At 41.8% G+C, this 19,409-nt stretch overlaps 1 protein-coding gene and 2 non-coding genes across 6 annotated transcripts in view; all 3 read left to right on the top strand.

The window, feature by feature from the left end:
- TEX14 (testis expressed 14, intercellular bridge forming factor) overlaps nucleotides 1-19,409 on the top strand; it is a 149,790-nt gene that overhangs the window by 7,514 nt on the left and 122,867 nt on the right. The window contains exon 2 of one of the 4 annotated variants that reach the window (XM_061390133.1): nucleotides 13,634-13,735. The exons of the other annotated variants lie outside the window; for them this stretch is intronic. The gene's annotated coding sequence lies outside the window, so the exon portion shown is untranslated. The remainder of the gene's footprint in view (nucleotides 1-13,633; nucleotides 13,736-19,409) is intronic. 4 annotated transcript variants of the gene reach the window in all.
- On the top strand, nucleotides 3,160-3,323 carry LOC133233152 (U1 spliceosomal RNA). Its single transcript, XR_009731628.1, has one exon. It is a non-coding gene; the product is annotated as a U1 spliceosomal RNA (small nuclear RNA).
- On the top strand, nucleotides 4,329-4,492 carry LOC133233140 (U1 spliceosomal RNA). The gene has a single exon (XR_009731617.1). It is a non-coding gene; the product is annotated as a U1 spliceosomal RNA (small nuclear RNA).

Here is a 19,409-nt window from a genome sequence, read left to right as displayed (position 1 = left end):
AAAACCTATTTGGTTATTGCGTACTGTTCTTTTATGTACTTATTTTTGGCTGCACTGAGTCTTCGTTGCTGTGTGGGCTTTCTCTAGTTGCTGCCAGTGGGGGCATTTATTTTTGTTTGTAAATGAGATTAATCTGTGAGATGATTACATCTACTTTGGTTTTGGCAACAAAGTTTTGCAACATTTGTAAAATGAACTAAAGCTTCTCTACTTTTTCTGGCTAACTTATGTTTGTATTTAATATAAACTTATGTAAGTATTTCCTTGTATTTTTCTAAGGAATGTTGTGGCTTTCCTCAAAGGATGTTAAACTTCACAGGGCTTCTGTGAGGATGTAGCATTAATGTTTTAACCTGCTTGAGCTATAAGAGCATGAAAGACAGTCATGCTTTTGCCCCAAGGCAAATTGCCTTGGACATATATTTTGATAACTGGGCCAAAAACAATGAAGTTCCCATGAAATAGTGAAACTAACCTTGTGAAGGGCTCTGTGTTACTTAAGAAAGCACCACTAGGAAACTCCCTGATGGTCCAGTGGTTAGAACTTGGCACTTTCACTGTTGAGGGCTCAGGTTTGATCTAGGGAGGTAAGATCCAAAAAGCCTCATGGTCAAAAAAGAAAAGATAAAAAGAAAACACTGTTAGTACTACTTACAGTATCAAACACCTGGAAACAATCCAAGTGCCCATCAACAGATGATTGGTTTAAGATGTGGTGTGTGTGTATACACACACAATGGACTATCATTCTGTCATAAAAAAGAATGAAATATTACCTTTTATAGTAATGTGGACGGATCTAGAGAATATCATACTATGTGAAGTAAAAGACAAATACTATATGATATCACATATATGAAATCTAAAAAATAATACAAATGAATCTATATAAAAAAACAGAAGCAGAGTCAGCCAGAAAACAAACTTATCGTTACCAAAGGGGAAATGGAGGTGGGAAGGGATAAATTAGTAGTATGAGATTAACAGATATAAACTACTATATATAAAACAGATAAGCATTAAGGACTTAATATATAACACACAGAACTAAATTCAATATCTTGTAACAACCTATAGTGGGAAAAAAAAATCTGAAAAAAAAAAAAACTGAATCACTTTGCTGTACACCCGCAAGTGACACAATATTGTGAATCAACTATATCTTACAAATAAAAAGAAGGCACTGCTAGTCACAAATCTTCTGAAAATGGCATTTTGAATTTAAAAGTTGTTTGGTGATAATAGTAGTCTAGTTCACAGATACCATTTTCCCCTTACAAGTGTGTTCCCAGCCAGATTTCAAGATCTCTAACTTTAGAAAAAAAATTATTAATCTTTTGGCTGCCCTGGGTTTCTGTGTGTGGGCTTTCTCTAGTTTCCGTGAGCGCGGGCTACTCGTCGTGGAGTTGTCTCTTGTTGCGGAGCACAGGTTGTGGGGCTCGTGGGCTTCCGTAGTTGTGGCACACTGGCTTAGTTGCCCCTCGGCCTGTGGAATCATCCCAGACCCGGGATCAAACTTGTGTCTCCTGAATTGGCAGGAGGATCCTTAAACACTGGACTACCAGGGAAGCCCCAGGATAGCTAACTTTTATTTCACAGACACACAAAATGTTTCTAGATTACATATGCAGGTATGTATATATGAGTATATATTTTATATATGTATTACATATAATAGTTCTTCCTTTTGGGGGAGAGAGTTTATAAAAATCAAACTGGTAGGGTGTCAAAGGTCAGACTTCAGACTTCATGATCTCCTTCTTCCACCCCAGTATTTTTTTCCTCTCTCTCCATCTCAGTTACCTCTGTTCTCAGTTATTGCTTGTTAATTTTTAATACGATTTTTACAAATAGCATTACTTCTTCCTGTTTTAACGATATAAAGCTTGGGAATTCCCTGGTGGTCCAGTGGTTAGGACTCCATGCTTTCACTACTGTGGGCCTATGTTCAATCTGTAGTGGAGGAACTAAGATCCTGCAAGCAGCCCAGTGTGGCCAGAAAAAAAAAAGATATAAAAGCTGGCTGATTTATGTTGGTGGAGGAGACAATATTAGAAGAGTCCTTCTGTAAGATAAAAATGTGAGAAATAGGTTGGTTCTAGTGTGATCTTGGGCAACTGAAGAATAGTTAAACATGGGAACTCCAGTTCTAACATACACTGAGGCAGAAAGGAGAGGACTGAGAAGTTTGATGATATTAATTATGTGAACATGTAATACGTGAAGTACTAACCGCTGCCTAAAACGGGATTTGCTCTTTTCAAAGGGTCTGAGATAGTCTTGGAGAGGTCAGGAATTTCTTGTAGGATGGGTTGAATCTCTAGTAGTCTTGTGGATTTCAGACACCCATGAAAAAGCAAAAGAATGACCCTGTGCTTGTAGTGTTGAGCACAAGAGAGTTTAAGGATAAGTCAAAACACAACTTAGTCTCTATTAGGAGAGGAGACACACTTGATCACAAAAGTGATTTCCAACGGTGAGGATGATCACATTCCAGCTAATGGACCCCTACAACTTACCCAAATATCTGCTGTAGGAGGGGTTACTGCAAGAGCTTTCCACTAACTCAGTTCAAAATTAGTATTTGTGCAGCTATTCTTGTAAGGGTGATCATTTGCCCCACATTTGAAAAAGAGCTTATTTTGTACTTGTGCTCGAAGCTTTGAACGCTCAAGTTATTTGCAGCTCTAACTACATCGACTGAATTTTAAAACGTACTTTTACCAAATTTCATCTTTCAGACTTGCTATATCTGTTGCGTCATACTGGCTTGCTGAACTACCACAGAATCACAGCGAGGTCATTAGCTCCAAACCCTTGAAGGAAAGAACGAATTTCTTACTTTTATATCTGTAGAGTCTTTGCCTTTAAATTTCATTCCAGTAATTATACGAGGAAAAGGACACGCTAAATGAGATCAGCAAAAGGGGTGTGGAACATGCAGATGAGCGCAGTGACTGCCTTAATGCTTACACTAGGCATTTATTTCCTATGATTTGGCAATATTGAGATCTACAAAGTATTCCTTCTTTGTAATTATAGTTTTAAGGCTTAATTCCAGAAATGAGGGTAGAGGTTTGTAAAATGCACAAGAAAAGTGACCCTCTCTTTAGAGTGATTAGAATATGTGGGTGACATGGTAGAGGCCGATAACAACTCATACTTACCTGGCAGGGGAGATACCATGATCAGGAAGGTGGTTTTCCCAGGGCGAGGCTTATCCATTGCACTCCGGATGTGCTGACCCCTGCGATTTCCCCAAATGTGGGAAACTCGACTGCATAATTTGTGGTAGTGGGGGACTGCGTTCGCGCTTTCCCCTGGTGTGGCTTGTTTAAGAAAAGGCTGTAGATTGACGTTTTCTTTTGTTTGTTGCTAGTGGTGGCTGTTGTGAGTTCACGCTGTAAATTCCAGTTTTAAACTATGGGAATTAGTTCGGCTTCTTTAAGGGGCTGTTATGTTTTTCTTCTGTTATGGTTTTTTGGTTTCGGTTTTCCTTTCTCTGAGCCGGAGGATCGTTTTATGACCTTTTCTTTCTTCACCAGTAGGTATAGAGGGAACCTCTTGAAAGCAACCTGTCCTTGCTTTGTAGTCCGTTTCTCCGTTTTCAGGTGGCTTCCCTGGTGGCTCAGACAGTAAAGTGTCTGCCTGTAATGCTGGAGACGCGGGTTCGATCCTTAGGTCAGGAAGATTCCCTGGAGAAGGAAATGGCAACCCACTCCAGTACTCTTGCCTGGAAAATTCCATGGGCAGAGGAGCCTTGTAAGCTACAGTCCACGGGGTCGCAAAGAATCGGACACGACTGAGCCACTTCACTTCACCTCTCCATTTTCAAAGCCACCAGTTTAGTGTCTTCGGTCAGTTGATAATGTAACTCCTCTCCATAAGAGCCTTTGATTACATTAGGCGCACCTGGATAATTCGGACTATTCCCGCCCCACCCAGTCTCAAAGCTAATCGCATCCCTACAGTCTGTTCTGTCACAAAGGTGGGTCACATTCCCGGCCCCGGGGATTAGGCCCAGAGCGCCTCCGTGGCTGTCAGCCTATCACGAGGCCCGGGTACAGTCGGCGCTACAGAGTGACGTAACTAAGGTGCGCGAAGTATGTAAATGAGCTCGGCTTCGGCTGGCCCTGTTCAGAATGTACTATGAAGCGTTTTTATTATTTTGCAAATATTGCGGTACTCGCAATGTGCTTGTCGGGCCTTATAGTTGGGAGAAGCCGTTATTTCGTAAGTGAGGGTGTAGAGTTTTCGGTGAAGAGAGTGACCGTAAGTGCGAAGTGTTTGGAACGTGAGGCTGAGGCGGCAGGCAGGGCGAGCAACTCATACTTACCTGGCAGGGGAGATACCATGATCACGAAGGTGGTTTTCCCAGGGCGAGGCTTATCCATTGCACTCCGGATGTGCTGACCCCTGCGATTTCCCCAAATGTGGGAAACTCGACTGCATAATTTGTGGTAGTGGGGGACTGCGTTCGCGCTTTCCCCTGTCTCTTTTGTGGTTAAAGGGAAGTTTAATAGTTTTTATTGGGGAAGAATATAATGGTGTAGTTTGTTTTTAAATGTGGGGTTTTCGGAAACTGCTGATCCTGTTTTCCAGCTTTTTTTTTTTTTTTTTGCTTGTTTTTTTATTGTAAGTCGTGTGTTTTTTTGGTAGTATCGTGTATGAGAGGTGGTGGTTTTAGTTTTGTTTGTTGAGATTTGGTGAGTTTTAATTTTCAGGGTTTATTGGAGGTCTATGTGACCGGCGAACTTTTAGTTTACTGTTTGAGAAGTGAGGTTTTAGCCGAATTTTTCCTGCAACGGGTTCGGAGATTAAGGGGAGTCTCAAAGGCAGTGTTGAGGTGTACGAGTGAATAGTGCAGATCTAGGTACTCAGAAGGAGGCGATGGCACCCCACTCCAGTACTCTGGCCGGGAAAATCCCATGGACGGGGGAGCCTGGTAGGCTGCAGTCTATGGGGTCGCGAAAAGTCGGACACGACTGAGCGACTTCTTTTCACTTCTCACTGTCATGCATTGGAGAAGGAAATGGCAACCCACTCCAGTGTTGTTGCCTGGAGAATCCCAGGGACGGGGGAGCCTGGTGGGCTGTCGTCTATGGGGTCACACAGAGTTGGACACGACTGGGGTGACTTAGCAGCAGCAGGTATATTTTATGTTTTATGGCTTGAACTTTGGTTTTTGCCCTTATTTTCAGAATATCGTGCTTAGTCCCCCAGTCTGTTTGACTTTTTGTGACCCTGTCAGGCTTTTTTGTCCATGGGATTTTCCAGCTGAGAATACAGGAGTGCGTTGCCATTTTTTTCCCCAGAGGATCTTGCCCACCCAGGAATCGAAAAAGGGTCTCCTGCATTGCAGGCGGATTCTTTACCAGCTGAGCTTTCAAGTGACAGTGAAGTGAACGTTAATCTTGCTTCTTTTCTGATTTTTACCTCTGGTAGAAAAAGAGGACTAATGTTTATTTCTGACTGCTCTGTTGTTCTCTTAGGTCAGTTTGAAATCTGGATTTTTGAGGCTGTTGAAATATTCTCATAAGTAGCCATTTTTCTCTGCAGCACAGTCAAAATTTGGGACTTTTATACTGTTTTAGGAGGCTATTCTGTTAATCCTTTCTACTTCGGAAAGTTAAATTGAGCAGATTCGTTTCTTCTTTATTACCTAAGGAATGCTGCATCTGGATTGAATGTGGGTATTTCTAAAGGTCCCCAACTAGTGTCTTTGAGAACCTGTTCTGTTGCTGAAAACTAGAATGTCTCTGCAGGCAACCAATTCCTGTATATGCTGCAGATTCACTGTATTTCATTTTCAGGATATGATATATTCTGGTTCTGCCTAGTTTCCCGATGTAGCTGTTTAGATTTCTAGTGACCTTCACACTCGTAACTTACTTGTCTTGCAGAAGCAGTTCCTGCTGCTTCTCTCCTAGAACAAATCTTGTCCATCTGTATTTAGTCCCTTCCTGACCCTTAGCAATGGGAGAGGGTAATTTACAGTGTCTCCAGGGTCCTGATACAAAAAAATATGATTTCTCACTTGGCTTCTAGGTTTAAGTACTCACCTGGTAATTAACAATACTTACCTGAGTTCTGGAGCCTTTGTTTGAAAGGGAACATGAAAGACACAAAGTACATATATTTTGCAGCATGTTTTTAAAATTTGTTTCAAAATAACATATTTCAAATAGTTCTTTTAGGTTTCTTATTTTTAAATTCATTTTTACTATTTAAAATTTTTATTTGTTTTTCGTTGTGGTGGGTCTTTATTGCTAAACTGGGGCTTTCTCTAGTTGCAGCGAGAGGGAGGGGCTACTCTTCACTGCGGTGCCAGGGCTTCCCATTGGCGGATTCTTAGCCTCTGTACCACCAGGAAGTCCAGTCCTTTTAGGTTTCTAAACTAAGTTGTTCTGCTTCTTCCCATTCTCCAGGTCCCGTTCAAAGGGAGACACTTTCCACTCTAAAAACAACTAAAATTTTATTCTTGTGACATTTATGAACCTCTTTGTTTCTAAACTAGTGTGCAGGATATTCTTCAATGCAGGGGTCCCCCTCTCGCTGTACCTACAGAAGGAGGTAATCAGTGAGCAAGCAAAGCTTCATTTGCCCACTCCCTACTGCTCTCATTACCGCCTGAACCATCCGCACACAACCCCGCAATCCCCCAACCCTGGTCTGTGTAAAAATTTTCTTCCATGAAACCAGTCCCTGGTATCAGAAAGGTTGGGGACCTCTGCTTTAATGCATCCATTCTTTTTTTTTTTTCCCCCCAACTAGTACCGAGTGGCCCAAATGTGTTCTTATGTTATTACTTAATGCAATGCATTGTAACTGTGCAGTTGGACAAACTATTTCTTTTTTTTTAATTAAACTTTTTATTTTGTATTATAGTATGGCCAGTTAACAATTTTTAAAATTTAATTTAATTTAATTTATTTTAACTGTAATTTATTATTATTACAGTATAGTAGTGGTTTTTGCCATACATTGACATGAATCAGTCATGGGTATACATGGTGTGTCCCCCATCCTGAACCTCCCTCCCACCTCCTTCCTCATCCTATCCCTCAGGGTCATCCCAGTGCACCAGCCCCGAGCACCCTATCTCATGCATCGAACCTGGACTGGCGATCTGTTTCACATATGGTAATATACATGCTTCAATGCTATTTTTGACATTATCTATGTTTGATAATGGTAAATAAAGATTTAGATCTCTTGCACCACCATTTCTTCTCTATTTTTTCCTAATATAGTTTAAAAACCATTTGGTTAAATCAGTGTTCAGTTTATATTATTCTTAGGCAAACATTATTCGCAACAGAGCATTGTCATTGAATATCATTGTTCCCTTTAATTTTATTGTTCTTCTGGTTAGTTTTTTTTTCCCTTCTGCTTTTTTTTTCCTTCTTCTTTTTCTTTTCTGTTTTTGGCCATGCATCAAGGCATGCAGGATCTTAGTTCTGCCACCTGGGATTGAACCCATGTCCCCTGCAGTGGAAGCACAGAATCCTAACCACTGGACTGCAGTGGGTGGTGGTGGGTTAGTCACTAAGTCGTGTCCAACTTTCGCGACCCCGTGGACTGTAGGCTCCTCTGTCCTGCCAGGCTCCTCTGTCCATGGGATTTTCCAGGCAAGAACACTGGAGTTGGTTGGCATTATAGCCTCTTGTTTTCTACAAGACCAATCATATCAAGTAATCTTATTAGTTTAAATGTTGTTTTGTTTTGTTTTTCCTGGAGGTCTATCTACTTTGTTTTTCCTCTACCTAAACCCATTGTTCTTTCAGACTGCTGCATAGGTGAAATAGTTTAAATGGGTATCAAATTCTACTGGTTGGAATTAAAATTTTCTTCATTATTTCAAAGGCATCACTTTTTTGACTTACAACCTCTGGAAGCTATTGAGAAGAATTTCTGATTCTTTATACTATTTATGTGATATGTGTGACTGATCTTTTCATTCTTAGAAAAAATGAATTATCTCTTTTATTTTCATTTTTCTGCAATTTCCTAATTTTGCGCCTTAGTGTATCTTACAGCCATTCATTGTATGGGGCACTTAATGAAAGCCCTTTCGACCTTTAGAAAGCCTTTCTTTTTTTTTTTTTTAGAAAGCCTTTCTATGTTGGGAAGTTGTCTTGGATTGTTTCATCAGTGATTTCCTCCCCTTGGTTTATAATTTTTCAAAAACTTTCCATATTTGGATATTAGAACTCCTACAGTGGTCCTCTGATTAGGGAAAAACATATATATATATATATATATATATATATATTCATCTTTTTTGCTGAACCTGTGTATTCAGTTTTTTATTTCTACAATCATATCTTTAGGACCTCTTTTTTCTTTTGTTCTAAGTTTCTGCTTTGTATAGCCTCTTTTTTCTATATTTTCTTTCCTCTGGCTGTGCTGGGTCTTTGTTGCTTTGCACGGGCTTTCTCTAGTTGTGAGCTGGGGCTGCTCTTCCTTGTGGTGCTCTGGTTTCTCACTGTAGTAGCTTCTCTTGTTGTGGAGCACAGGCTCTAGGCACTCAGGCTTCCATAGTTGTGGCCCATGGGCTTTAGTTGCTCCAAGGCATGTGGAATCTTGCCGGACCAGGGATTGAACCTGTGTCCCCTGCACTGGCAGATGGATTGTTATCCACTGTGCCACTAGGGAAGTCCTGTATAGCTTCTAATACATGTTTTTCAGATGCGAATTCTTCTTTTATATCTCTGAAGATTTTAATGATTATTTTTTATTTTCTTTTTAAGTTTTCTTCTTTCTGCATAGTCTATCTCCGCCATATTGTCTTCCTTTGGTTGGTTGGCTGAGCTGCTGTTACAATTGTGTCCTCATGTTAACAAATAGGGAGCTGGTTGGAAGCTCTGAGTGCCAAGGTGAGGTAGTATGGTCTCTCTGCTTCCCTGCAGAGTGATCTCCCTACACCTTTGTAGGGGACACCCATGTCGACATCTATGGGACTTTCTTCTAGGGTGTTTACATTCCTCAGAGGAACCCTTCAGTATTCTGGAAGGTAAAGGCTTAGTTACCAGTGTTCTGGAAACCAAATGAAGGATGAGAGGGAGGAGGTGTCTGCATTCAGCCTTTGGAATGCATATGTACATCTTCTTTTCAGTAACTGTTTGAACTTTTACCTGAGTTTCAAGATTTCTCCAGAGAGCCTCAGGTGTACCTTCCTCCAGTATCACCACTCTGAATAGTGCCAGCATGGGCTGGTTATCCAGCAGCATGGGGAGAGAAGTCTGGCTATCTCTTCTGAAACAGCTTTCCATCAGCTTGGTTTCTTTTTATCTCCATTTCACCTTAAATCTGGAGTGTTTTGAGTATTGAGTATTCTGCAGTCTCAACTGGGTATTCTGCAGTATCAGTTGAATATTCTGTAGTATCAGTTGGGTTAGTTTTCAGCTTTGTCCAGAACTGGCTTAAGAGTTGGGGGTTCCTGGTCTAGTGCAGTTATTTCTCATTTTTAACTGTCAAAAACATGTCGCTGTTGTGCCTTCTGTCCTCTCCATTCTTGAAAACTGTTGCCTTTTAAAAATTGCTTTTTTGCAGTTTCCATGGGATTTTGGGAGAGAGTGAAATTTTATTCAATATACCATCTTTTCCTAGAACCCAGAATTATTTACAGTAGTGAAAAACTGAACCAGCTTAAATGTCCAGCAACAGAGGAACGACTGTGTAAGTTACAGTCCAGTCATCAGATGGACTGTTATGAAGAAATTTTATGCTTTCTGTAAGCTTTTAATGACTGTTTGAAGTTAATGGGTAAAGTAATACACACAGTAGTTACATGTTGTATTATTTTGCTGGTTTTTTTTTTTTTTTGGCTGAGTGGCTTGTTTAGTTCCCCAACCAGAGATGGAATCCAGGCCCTCTGAAGTGGAAGCACAGAGTTTGAACCACCAGGAAATTCCCATATTTCAACTATTTTAAAAGAAACAAGAAAAACCCTGATCTGGAGGTATGCAGTCTAGTGGGTGAAGTAGCTCTGAATGCCAGGCAAGAAAAAGTGAGGCAGTAATATAGGCACAGGGCTTCCCTGGTGGTTCAGTGGTAAAGAACCCACCTTCAACGCAGGAGACGTGAGTTCGATCCTGGGTTGGAGAAGGAACTGGCAACCCAGTCCAGTATTCTTGCCTGGGAAATCCCATGGACAAAGATGCCTGGCAGACTACAGTTCATGGGGTTGCAAAAGAGCTGGACACGATTGAGTGACTGAACAACAATTTAGGCACGGACTAGACTGTGCTCAAGGTCACACAGAGGTATTGCTGTGTCCTAAAATTGACTGACAGAAACCAGGCCAACCTCTCTTGCACCTCCCAAGTGATTTTACCAGGGTTATATTGCTGTTTAGTAGTTTTGGTGGCTGCTTTTCACCCTATTTATAATCAGTCCCGTTAGCTCCGTGGATGTAGAAGGCAATGGCAACCCACTCCAGTACTCTTGCCTGGAAAATCCCATGGACGGAGGAGCCTGGTAGGCTTCAGTCCATGGGGTCGTGAAGAGCTGGACACGACTGAGGGACTTCACACTCACTTTTCGCTTTCATGCATTGGAGAAGGAAATGGCAACCCACTCCAGTGTTCTTGCCTGGAGAATCCCAGGGACAGCGGAGCCTGGTGGGCTGCCGCCTATGGGGTCGCACAGAGTCGGACACGACTGAAGCGACTTAGCAGCAGCAGCTCCGTGGATAAGTGGGGATAAAGAAGTAGGCTCCAGTGATTGAGGCAGTTGTTGGCCCATAGCCTAATGTAAAAAACTTCACACGCACAAAATAGACGCAAGTCTCAAAAGACATTTCCTCTGAGTTGTGGAGTTGTTTGTACTACTGGGTATAGATGTTTTCCTTTGTTCATGGGATCTCCCAGGCAAGAATACTGGAGTGGGTAGCCATTTCCTTCTCCAGGGGATCTTTCCAACCCAGGGATCAAACCCCGATCTCCTGCATTGCAGATATGGATTCTTTACCATCTGAGCCATCAGGGGAGCCCCTTAACCTTGCTAGATTATGAAAACAATCTGTGTGCTTTTATAATTCCCCCTTTAAAAAAAAAAGAAAACATATCAGAACCTAAGTTTATCCATGGGGTTGCAAAGAACGACTGAGCAACTGAACTGAACTGAAGACTGATCCATTCAAAACTATCATTTCAGACCTGAAACCAAAAAGCTCGTAGAAAAGAACATAGGCAGAACACCCTTTGGCATAAATCATAGTGATATTTTTAAGATCTGACTCCTAAGGCAAAAGAAACAAAAGCAAGCAAGAATAAACAAATGGGACCTAACTAAGCTTACAGACTTTTACACAGCAAAGGAAACCATCAACTGTTAAAACAGACAACCTAATGAGGAGAAAGTATTTACAAATAATGTGACTGATAGGAGGTTAATATCCAAAATATATATAAGCAGCTCATATAACTCGTATTGAAAAACAAACCCAATTTTAAAATGGGCAGAAGACCTGAATAGATATTTTTCCGAAGAAGATAACAGGCAAATGAATGTTAGCTCAATGTTGCTAATCATCAGAGAAATGCAGATCAAAATCACAATGATTTTCACAGTTGTCAGAATGGTTATCATCAAAAAGACTACAAATAACAAATGTTGGGGAGAATGTAGAGAAAAGGGAACGCTTGGACACCTTTGATGAAAATGTAAATTGGTGCATCCACTGTGGAAAACAGTATAGAGGGTCCTCAAAACATTAAAAATAGAACTACTATATGATCCAGCAATTCCATTCCTCAGTATATATCCAAAGAAAATGAAAACACTAATTCAAGAAGATAGCATGCACCCCAATGTTCATAACAGCATTATTTACAGTAGCTAATATATAGAAGCAATTTAAGTGTCTATCAGCAGATGATGGATAAAGATTTATATATTTGTATCTATATAGATATAGATATACACACACAATGGAATATTAACGAATCATAAAAAAGACTGAAATTCTGCAATTTGCAACGACATGGATAGACCTAGAGTGTACAATGCTAGGGAAATAAGTCAACGGAGAAAGACAAATACTCTGTGTTGTCACTTACATGTGAAATCTAAAAGATACAACAAACTAGTATATATGACAAAAAGGAAGCAGACTCACAGATACAGAGAAAAAACTAGTGGTTACCAGTGGGAGAGGGAAGGAGGGAGTGGCAAGATAGGTATAGATACGAGTACAAATTCATATGTATAAAATAAATAAACAAGGATAAATTGTATGGCACAGGGGCAATATAGCCACTATTTTGTAATAATCTTTGTTGTTGTTGGGCTTCCCTGATAGCTCAGCTGGTAAAGAATCCGCCTGCAATGCAGGAGACCCCAGTTCCATTCCTGGGTCGGGAAGATCCCCTGGAGAGGGCAGAGGAGCCTGGTGGTCCACAGGGTCACAAAGACTTGGACACAACTGAAGCGACTGAACATGCACATGCGCATCCTACTTGAAACATCAAATGTGCTACTGTTTTAAAGGAGTTGTGCTACTTTATTTGGAGAAGTAAATCCAAGAACAAGTATTTTGGGAAGTGAGAAATAAACGTGGATGGAGTAGAAAGTATAGGCAAGGTATGGTGATTACCAAGTTTATGTAGTAAAAAAGCCCAAGTCACACAGCTGTCTCTGTGAAGAGATCACAGAATTGCTTTCCCAGTTTGCAGCTCATCGCCTGACTCTTCCAAATGATAGTTTGTGGTAGCAGAGACTTTCTTTTGGTCATGGTCAATTGAAAGTCTAGTCCAGAAGATACTCTGCCATTCCCACTCCCAGCAGTGTTTAGTTACCAGTCACTCTCATTTGTCTGGAGTCTGCTCTTGGCTATTTATACTGGAGAGATGGCAGGCCATTCAGTTAACCAGCAGCCCAGGCCGTGGGTGTGGCTGCTCTGTCTCTGCTGGGGCTGAGACGTAAAGGTATGAAATGATGATGTGGAAGCAAGCTATAGAACGGGCCTAGTTGAATAGTTGTTGTTTGCTGTTTTGTTGCTAAGTCATGTCTAACTGTTTTTGCAACCCCAGGGACTGTAGCCCGCCAGGCTCCCCTGTCCATGAGATTTGCCAGGCAAGAATACTGGCATGGGTTGCCTTTTCCTTCTCCAGGGGTCCTTCCCAACCCAGGGATCGAACCCATGTCTCCTGCATTGGCAGGTGGATTCTTTACCACTGAGGCACGAGGGAGACATCTGGGAGGTGCGATCAGTTTTTGAAGAAGGAGCATGCAAGCTGAGAAATACAACAGGCAAGGACTGGGCTTTGCAGAATTGCCCCAATTAGGAAACAAGAGAGGAGAACAAACCTTCCTGAAAAAAGCTGGAGAAAGAGCAGAGGTGAGCACTTTCATAATCAGTAGGCAGTAGTGACCTTTGAAAAAAATGCAGTCATTTTCTGCTTTTGATGGAGTAGGGGGAAATGGCAAGAAAACAAGTACAGTGTGTGTTGGCCGCATTAATTTCTCATGGATGGAGTGAAGGCCAAGGTGATCAGTTTGAAGACTGCTTCAAATTAAACAATCAGTATATTTTGGAGACTCCCCTTGGTCCCAGGGCTTGAGAATACCTTCCTTTTTCTCACTGACCACATCACATTGAGAGGATCCTAATCTTTTGTTCTCCTAGGTTCTCTGATGCCAAAGAGACTGTAACTGTTTTGGAGGATTTTCCAGTTTTGCTCTGGGGAGATGAATATTCCCAGTTTTTCTAACCTGATGTTCTCCACAGGTTAGTAGACCCTAACTGTAATGAGGCTTTGACCCTTGAAAATGTGAGAGGGTCAGGAGCACCAACCCTCCATGCAGTCATAAATCTGTGTATAATTTATAGTTGGCCCTCCGTATCTGCAGTTCTTCTGTATCCACACCCTCAGGTCCTGTAGTACTGTGGTACTTATTTACGGAAAAAAATCCGCACACAAGTGAACCCCATGTTGATCAAGGGTCTGTTGTATATCAGTCTATAAACCACTGAGTATAGAGGTTAAGAGCATGAAGTCACTAGTTCTGCTACTGTTTAACTGAATGGTTTTCGGTAAATTAGTTAACTGTCTTCTGCCTCATTTTCTTCATCTCCAGAGTGGACAATAATTGTGCAACTGCCTATGGGAAGAAAAATGCAGTGTAAGCATTGTGAGTTAAATTTGTACCGGGGTCTTACTGAGGACTACAGCCAAGGAAACAGCTTCTCAGTAGCTCTGAGAAACTGCTCTGAAGAGGCAAGAGAGAGGCTAGTTTATGTATGATGTTTTTTGGTGGGGAATGCAGTCAAGTAGGTGTCTTGGTAAAGGATTACTGCTAGTTTACAAAGAATAGATATCACAAGTTAATGACTTCAGGGCTTTTCTCTGTATGGGAAAATAGCAGGAAGCTGGGTAACTATCTCAGGGCCTGTTTGCCCAAAGCACAGAGCATCCTCTTATTGTCTTAATTTCCTAGGTCGGGAGCACAGAGTGCTTCATCCTTTTATCGCCTTACTCTCCTCTGAGACACAGAGTGCACTGTTGGTCAGTGACTGCAGCAGGTTAATTCATCCTTGTCGAACTCACTGATGAGCAAAACACTCTGCTTTTTTTTGTTTGTACAACCTAAACAGTAATTGTTGAGCATTAAATGAGATAATATCTGTAAAGCCACAGAATAGTGTCTTAACATGTCGGAGCTCCTCCAAAAATGTGATGTTAAACCAATGAATTCTGAACTCTTAAGATCCAGGGAAGAAAAATAAGAGAATAGTACTGCAGGGGGACTGTGGAATTGACAAAAGTTTAATTTTCTCGATAAAGGACACTTGTATATGTTTGAAAGGAGAGGTGCTAAAGCCAGGTCAGCGGAAAGGGCTAAGATCATAGAGGATGGAATTGGGAGCGCATGTGGAATGAGGGGCTTCCAAGGTGACGCTAGTGGTAAAGAACCCACCTGCCAATGCAGGAGATATAAGAGATGCAGGTTTAATCCCTGGGTGGGGAAGATCCCCCTCGATCCCCTGGAGGAGGGCACGGCGACACCAAGATCTCATAGCCAGACATCGGTTCAGCAGATGATGTTGATGCTTTCACTTTGAGAAACACTGGTGGGAAAAGCATTCATTTGTACTTTTGAAATAAAGGAGAAGCTAAATTGTTTTCCTATAAGAAGAATGGGTGTGATTGGATTAGGATCGTGGTTCTCAATTCTTTTTTTTTTTTTTTTGTGGTTCTCAATTCTGTAAAACCTTCAGTTCAGTTCAGTCGCTCAGTCGTGTCCGACTCTTTGCGACCCCATGAATCGCAGCACGCCAGGCCTCCCTGTCCATCACCAACTCCCGGAGTTCACTCAGACTCACGTCCATCAAGTCAGTGATACCATCCAGCCATCTCATCCTCTGTCGTCCCCTTCTCCTCTTGCCCCACAGCATCAGAGTCTTTTCCAATGAGTCATCTCTTCTCATGAGGTGGCCAGAGTACTGGAGTTTCAGCTTTAGCATCATTCCTTCCAAAGAACACCCAGGGCTGATCTCCTTTAGAATGGACTGGTTGGATCTCCTTGCAGTCCAAGGGACTCTCAAGATTCTTCTCCAACACCACAGTTCAAAAGCATCAATTCTTTGGTGCTCAGCTTTCTTTATAGTCCAACTCTCACATCCATACATGACCACTGGAAAAACCATAGCCTTGACTAGACGGACCTTTGTTGGCAAAGTAATGTCTTTGCTTTTCAATATGCTATCTAGGTTGGTCATAACTTTTCTTCCAAGGAGTAAGCATCTTTTAATTTCATGGCTGCAGTCACCACCTGCAGTGATTTTGGAGCCCCCAAAAATAAAGTCTGACACTGTTCCCACTGTTTCCCCATCTATTTCCCATGAAGTGATGGGAACAGATGCCGTGATCTTTGTTTTCTGAATGTTGAGCTTTAAGCCAACTTTTTACTCTCCACTTTGACTTTCATCAAGAGGCTTTTTAGTTCCTCTTCACTTTCTGCCATAAGGGTAGTGTCATCTGTAAAACCTTAGGGTCCCTTTTTACAACAAATAGTAATATTTCCTTTACTGTTCATAGTATATTCATGGAAAATATGAATATTCAAGATGTTCCTAGAAAATGTAAGTTATGTAAGTTCCCCCACAATTGATGTAAATGTTCTAACTGTAATATAAAGGAGAAATAAAATATTATAATAAAGTGTTTTAATATGTAAATGCTTGGCCTGGCTACCCAAGGAAGCTGAAATGTCCCCACAAACTTTAAAAATCACCCCTTGAGAGCAGTGGCATAGTCACTGAGAAGCACTGGTTTAGGTGGAGGTTTAAAACATCAGGGTAGAGGGGACTGAAAAGATGTGCCTAAGAAGAATGCCAAATGGCAGTGATGTGACTGCAGTTCGCATGAAATTGGGGTAGAAGGATCACAACTTCCTCCAGCAGTGCTGGGGAGAACAAGAGTAGGATCCAGGACCACATGCAGTAAGTGTGCTCTGCTGCAGCGGGAGGAAGATGAGGTGGCTGAGGGGCTAGTGGGTCACGTGGTATTAAGAGTCTGAAGAATCTAGTGAACTGAAAGGTCAGACTCCCCTCTATCAATAAGTAGTCAGGAGGCAAGAGAAACTTACCTTGGTTCAAAACATAAAATGCTGGGAGAATAGAACAGCAACAAAACAGGTTTTATATATCTATATATAACTTAGCCAAACACAGAGATGAGGAGAAAGGAAAAATCCAGAGGGCAAAGGTAGGAATGGACTCATTCTCAGAGGAGGATGCGGGATGTTAACAGAGCAGGGGCAGGGGATAAAGCCTGGGTGAGGCCTGCGCTCAGTGAGGGATCTGACTAGCTGTTTCCTCTTCATTCTGCACAAACTGATTCTGCAAGGAGAAGCTTATCTCGAATCGTGCAGCATGAACACCGGAGTCCAACGTCAAGCCCGTAGCCAAGATACTCTCGAGTCGGATGCCCGGCTCCTCTCCCTGGGCTGGTCTGAAGCGTTGGGAGCCAGGCAAGGATGAAGTCGACTGACGACTAAAAAACTCCTCCGCGTGGGAGTGCCCCATGGGACTCCACACTGGGAGATCCGGAGACCTTCAGTTAGCCCGCCTTGGGACGCGATGGGTTTCTGTCGGGAAAGGATCCGGGCGCGGCGAGTTGTTGGAGGAAGCGGCCGGCAGGGGGCGCGGGCCGCGAGGCGGCGGTGGTGTAGGTACACGGATGGCTCAGGGCGTTTGGAACGGCGTTCCTCGGAAATACGGGCTTATCTATTAATATAAAATATATGTTAACATATAGTTCGAAAATATGTTTATTTGGATCGCTAAGATAAAGACCATTTGGAGTCGTTTCAGGAGTGACCCAGACCTTATTATAGTGGTGCATGCAGCAGCTGGTAGTGCCAAGGTCGGCCTCGGGGAAGATAACCAGGGTCAGGTGGTTTTCCCGGGGCGAGGCTCATCCATTGTACCCCAGATGTGCTGACTCCAGCCAGTTCCCCAGATGTGGAGAACTCGGTTGCAGAATTTGTGGTAGTGGGGGAGTGTGTTGGTGCTTTCCCCTGTCCTCTTGGTATCTTAAATCGTTCAAGATGTTTTCTAAAAAGGATCTAGTGGCTCATCTAATGCAGAAGGGGTTATCACATAAGGTAGGTGGGTAGTGGTGAGTATGATACACGGACGTAGTGAAATAGAGATCTTAAATACTAAACCACTATGAAACATTCTTCTGCCAAGTACAGGTTTTTTGGGTTTTGTCAGGATTATTTATTTAACTTCAGCTGTCTGAGCTTTAGGATCTGGGTTTACCTGAATGGTTTTGAACGTTTTTAGTTTTGGAGTGTTACAATATCTCAAATTTTTTTAGGCTGGTTATATTTTGCAGTGTGATATACCATTTTGGGTGTATGGGGATAAGAAAAAAATGTTATTAAAACTATTTTCAGTTATTTTAGCCTTTTATATGTGGTTACCAAAACTTGTAAAATTACACGTTGTTCACATTATATTCTGTTGGACGTCGTTTCTCCCTTATTTTGAAAAAGTCTCAGGAGGTCTTGCTGTGTTACTTCTATAACATGCTGCCCCTTCCTGGAATGCCCCGCCTTCCCTCATCAGTCTTTGACATTCTGCTCTCTCTTGTTGCAGCTGCCTGGGATCCACCCAAACTGCCACAGAACCTAAGATGGACTTAAACATTACTGTAGGCACAGTGCTGCATAAGGCACTTCTTTTAAAATCAGAAGAAGAAAAGATGAATTTTTAGGTGGAAAAATGTGTATAGCAACGTCATCTTTTTATATTAATAGGTTTTTCATGGCGGAAGGGCCCACAAAGGCAAGGGTGTACAGGATCCTTCAGTCATAATGTGGTCCTTAGCCCTTTGATTAGCGCCCATTACTCTTTCCCTCTAATTCTGGCAGGTCTGTTTCCTCTACAGTTTGTGGAAGGGAGACTCTATCTCCACATGATTACTCGTAGTATCTCCAGTGCCTTAGGCTAGTCGCTGGCACCTTAAGTTTAGGGGGCTGTAAGTGACTAGTTACATATGAGTAACAGCTTGAGAACAGGTTTTTGGTTTTGTTTTTTTTCATCATTAGTAGCACTCATAGAAACTCATGGATACCTTGTGAATGTTGAAAATACTGGAGTAGGCAATGTGGTCATCAGAAATAAAGTTCCCATGAGGATTTATTGTATAACACAGGGAAGTCCACTCAATACTGTGTAATGGCATATATGGGAAAAGAATCTCTAAAAGAGTGGATCTATGTATATGTATTACTGATTCACTTTGCTCTACAGTATAAACTAATACAACATTATAAATCAACTATATACCAATAAAATTTAAAAAAAGAAAGAAAGAAAAAGACTTCCTCACCATAGCAAAAAGAGCCTTAGAATGTCTATGAAATCATACCTTGGGGGACACAGTCATAGAGGACTCAGAGCTGTGGTCAGCCTGGCATTCATGGAAACAGCAATACCATGGAAACAGCACACCATCTGGAATGAAATTAGGATGGTAGATCAATAATGAAATTATAACATATAACTGAGGTGGGCTGGGTCACACTTTGTGGATGACAGTATCTAGCAGGTGTCTAAGTAGAGTGACTGTGGTTTATACTGCAGAGCCCTGTGGATGGGAAATGTATAAAACCAGGGCCAGTGTGCATCTCAAGTGCCTCAGAATGGGTTTGCTCCCCAAAACATAGGGGGTGTGTGTGTCGAGTGTCTATAGAGTTGCTCAAGCTGGTAATAGACATTTAGATTCAGTTGTCAGCACCATGGACTTCTTAACTATCAGACCTGCTCAGTGAGCTTATATAACAAAAGGCAGCTTTCAAAAATTACTGCCACACATCATATTTCTGAACACACTCTCTCCTTGACTCCCATGAGGCAAAGATATGAGTGGAAATTCAGAGATGGGTGA

Source organism: Bos javanicus, chromosome 19 (assembly GCF_032452875.1).
Source record: "Bos javanicus breed banteng chromosome 19, ARS-OSU_banteng_1.0, whole genome shotgun sequence".
NCBI lineage: Eukaryota > Metazoa > Chordata > Mammalia > Artiodactyla > Bovidae > Bos > Bos javanicus.
This window is presented reverse-complemented; position numbering and strand designations above follow the sequence as displayed.